General features: G+C 34.7%; 1 long non-coding RNA gene across 1 annotated transcript; it reads left to right on the forward strand.

The window, feature by feature from the left end:
- The first annotated feature begins 1,092 nt into the window (after positions 1-1,092).
- On the forward strand, positions 1,093-2,967 carry LOC127856991 (uncharacterized). Its single transcript, XR_008038277.1, has 2 exons — positions 1,093-1,493; positions 2,362-2,967. It is a non-coding gene; the product is annotated as an uncharacterized LOC127856991 (long non-coding RNA).
- The last annotated feature ends 1,748 nt before the right edge of the window (positions 2,968-4,715 follow it).

Consider the following 4,715-nt stretch of genomic DNA (forward strand, 5'->3'; position numbering starts at 1 on the left):
TACTGACATTGGAGCAAAACGTGTGTTTGAGAATAGCGCAAAAATGCAGTAATGTTTGTAACGATTCTAATCGTAACCTCTAATGATGTCGCATTTTTACTGAACCTGTCTGGTGAAAACATTACCCAGCAATTGAAAAATAACATGTTCAGTCAATATCAACAAGGTACTCGCTCTAAATTCGCTTTTAAGTTTGTAGCTTTTACCCGCTTAACAATCAAAATGGCGTCGTCTATATTTTTCTTCAGGTCTCGCGAAATCCCGTAACGTGTGAGAACTCGCCAGGCTGTGATATACGATAAGAACCGACTTGCCAATCTCTGTTATCTACGTCTCTGGAAGAACGAACGCCATATTATGAACACTAATAATGTGGCATTCATAAATTTCTAATGACAATGTGTTAATTGTATCTAAAACGTATTATCCATTGATCAATGACAAACGGTTTTCATGAATCCATTCTGATTCTATGATGCACATAGTTAATTAGGTTTTTAATTGTCATTTTTGCTGAGCATCGTAATTTCTTTTTATTGTCTGCCATTCTGGAATATTTGCGACATGCATGCAACGCAATGACAATTCGTAAATGTCCGACTACTTTCGCGACTTTACGAGATGCTCCATTCACATTTGGAATAATTCTCGCAATGTATCTATGTTGCCATGTACTACTGACTTAGGAAATTTTTCGAACATGAACTTTTTATGCTAGTATTTGGAAATATCATAATCCAATAACAAAAAATAATGTTGTAAAAACTGCAAGTGGGTTACAATTTTTGAAAGCAAAAATTACCGGACAGTATGTCCGACGATCTTGCATTTCACCGTCGGCCTTTTTAATTGTTCGTCGGCAATGTCCGACGGGCCGACGGGCTTTGGCCATGTCTGCCTAATCCGATAAGAGCGATATCGTGCCCATCGTGTATTTTCCATACATCCCGAGTAATTTCCATACACCCCGAGTAATCGAGTAGTCGGTTGAGATATAATAGTTACACAGTTAGTAACTGATGGTGTATGGGATATACACCCTCAGTACTTTCATACCATACTGGAGCTTCTTTCTCGTGCGGTATGAAATTACTGAGGGTGTATATCCCATACACCATCAGGTACTAACAGAGAAACTAATAATCATGTATTGGTTTTTGGTGTTCTTGACCAATAGATCACTGGTGATGGTTGTAGTTTTAGTAATTAACATGTAGCTGCAATACTTATAAATTTCACCAGCTAAATTCCAAAAACATCAAATTAATTAAATATAAGATGATGCACAGATATTTGTCCTTATTTCCGGAATTTCAATTCATGGAGTGTTGGCGCGCCTATGTGCCAGAGGTAGACCAACAGTGGATTTCAAAAGCCCTGTTCAAATACAGCAGTAAGGGCCACCCTGAGCTGGATGAAAGGAAGTTGGATGGTTTTTTGTACGAATCCCCAAAGTCCCAGTTGCTGCCAAACCTAAAGCCTAGACTTGACAGGTGTGTATAAATGTATAAACCATTAAGTGTTGCTGTTTTACTTCACAATATGGCTTTAATGACTGCATAATTTATGTGTTTAAATAATGTATGCATATTATTTCTAGAATATGTATGGTATATTTTTCGAGTTAGTTTTTAGCTCGGAGTTTTCGGAGAAAACCCAAGGTATTGCCATAGCCAGCTCGCCGTCCGCCGTCGTCATGCTAAAACCTTAACATTTTGTTAAGGTTTTGAACATTGGCTCTACAATCAAAGTGCTTCCACCTACAACTTTGAAACTTCACATGTGGATGCACCTTGATGAGTTCTACATGCCACACCCATGTTTGGGTCACTAGGTCAAAGGTTAAGGTCACTGTGACCTCAAAAACAAAATTCAGACTTTCATTTATTCAAAACTGAGCCGAGCGTTGGCACCCGTTATTCGGTACTCTTGTTTGTACTTCATTCTGCATTTGATGTCTATTTACATAATACAACTGGTATTCAAAGTATTAAAACAGTTTTGTGTTATGTACGCTGTCATTCATAATGGTGTCAATGTCATGTTTAGATATATTGGACACTCTTGTCTCTGTCAGTTAGTCAATACATCTCCATAAAGTGGTTTAAGTTTGTAGATGGAATTTCTTTTCCATGTCTCCAAGCCAAACTATTCTTTATGTTTATAAAACACTGTTTTATTGACCTTTTAAGCTTAAATATTATGTTGGTATTGTAATATTTTCTTAACATTTTGAGTTGATTTATATCACTTTACTTAGGAAAACAATTGCTTTGTCGATAATGATCGATTAATATAAGAAAGGGTTTTTATAGTTGAAAAATAAGAGATTCTCATTAAGTATCTTTGTCTGCTTTCAAGTTCAGTGCTTCTGGAAAGCCACAACCATACCTAAGCTGCAGTAATCTACAAAGCACTACAGGGAAAGGGAGCTGGATGCTGAGCAGGCAGGGGAGTTCCGGAGAAAGTACAACAAGACGCTGCAATACCGCAGTTGAAATAAGTGTTTTGAGGACAGGAACACTGGTGAATATAAACAATATTATGGACATTGGGGATGTCCCTTGAAGTCCTTGGGAACTTATGAAGAGTGGAAAGAGGCCCTTAAGATGAAGGGCTATGGAAAGAAGAAAACTGGAAACGATAATAATTAATATCTGGACATTCATGCATAAACAATATCCGGAATAAATAACATTTTTTGACACTGTGCGTTTGGACTATAAAAAACAACAGAAATAACATTCACTTTAACAACAGGACTTGTACCAATTAAAGTAACAATTAAAAAAATATATTTTAATGCTGCCTAGCTTTAATTCAGTATTGCTCTGTAATTTATTCATTTATGTTTTGCTTATATAAAAGCTAGAAGGTCCCAAGCCCGTATGGTACATGTAATAAGTAAAGTGACATCTGCCTTGAAAAGCAAAGGGAAAATTTGTTGAATAAACTTCAATACATGTATTTACACATTTTTGTATCTATACTTTTGGAAATAGTATATATATATAGTATATATGCCATATTTAATTGCAACCAATATTGCTGCTAAAGGGAACATCCTTATAGTGTAAGCAAACACACCTTTCCATATGGCGAGGAAATCCAGGTTAAAATCCTTGTGGGGATCCCATATAAGCAGCAACTCACATAATGTACATAGTGCACAGAATATAATTGGTGTTGAAGTGAACAGAATTGAATATTCATTTTTAAATTACTACTAATTTAACAGAAATAAATTTCCAAGATCTTACACACAGTTACATATGCAGAAATTATATCTTGTTTTACTCTATGTGATTTATCATTAGTTTTTATTACACCATCATGAGCTTCACACTACATGTATATTAAATGTCAAAAACAATACCTCATACATCTGACCTGGCAATTTATAAAAACTGTCAAACCTTTTTTACTTTAAAAAGGTAAGGTTTTGTTGGCAACAAGTTTGCATCTTTGTATCTGCTAAAGAATCTTATATTTATATACCTGTATTCAGATTCATAATATAAGGCAAATACTGATGAAACAAGTGTGAATCTTTGTATCTGCAACTTCAATATTCTTATCTTGTGGGTCATAATATAAAGAAAATACTGATAAATATACACACTAGTTAGGTATAATATTGCAGGTTTTTTTAAATAAAAGCCCACATATGTTAAGCGTTTGTTAAACAAATGATGGCTTGGGTACGATTGTAAAGGTACATAGCAATAGGGTACGAATGTAAATAACTTGATTTTTTTTTTATTTCGAAAGTCTCAGATGCACCATCCTAGTAGATATATGTGATTTTATGTCAAAATCGAAATAGCCGTGTATTATTTTCCACCATATTATATAATTTAATAAAAGTATGTATGGAAGGCCGGGAGGTCGAAGGAGGTCTGCAGGGATCCTTATGGGAAAATTCTGCCGCACATCGACGGTCGTTGACAACTTAAGGTAGCGCACCCATAATGATTTCCCGCGATTTTTCGAAGATTGAAGAGCCTATTCAAAGTTGCCGTTTCCGATTGGTTAAGGCGATAGACTTGAAATCTTTTAGAATCTTCTCGCGCAGGTTCGAATCCTGCCGACAACGCATACTTTTTGCGATGCGTTTTATTTCTTTTCTAACGTAATTTGATTTAATATAGCATATCGCTAAGTTTATTGTTAAATATGTTGTAATTTTTATGCACATTCTTCAATTTTTAAAATTAAAACAACGTTATGGCTAGATTGGGCGATTTACTGCTGAAAATGCAAATCATGCATGTTGCATTTTTATTTTTATTTCAAAAAGTAAACGGTAAATATCTCTATTTCTTGGTGTTTTGCTGTATATAGTGTTTTTATAAAAACTAAGTTCAAAATATTACTTAAATGATACTATTTTGAATTTTATGACAATTTGTTTTTAACCAAGCTTAATTTCTACTTGACTGAAACCACTTACATTTCATGGCGCTCTTCCATAGATAACACGTTAAAAAAGTAAATGTCTGTAAAAGAATACTTATTTCACCTTGTTTAAACTTTAAACACCTTTAGTGCATCTGTACACACCAACTGCATGCTCATATTTGGAAATCTGGATTATGGAACTTTCATATACCCCAGGGGTGCAAATAAACTTGACAAAAGTCGAGCGTTGGGGTGGTTTTGAAAAAAATCAGTATTTTTTTTTAAGCATGGAAAGCCTACCTAAAAATGTGCAT

This window comes from Dreissena polymorpha, chromosome 14, assembly GCF_020536995.1.
Source record: "Dreissena polymorpha isolate Duluth1 chromosome 14, UMN_Dpol_1.0, whole genome shotgun sequence".
Lineage (NCBI taxonomy): Eukaryota > Metazoa > Mollusca > Bivalvia > Myida > Dreissenidae > Dreissena > Dreissena polymorpha.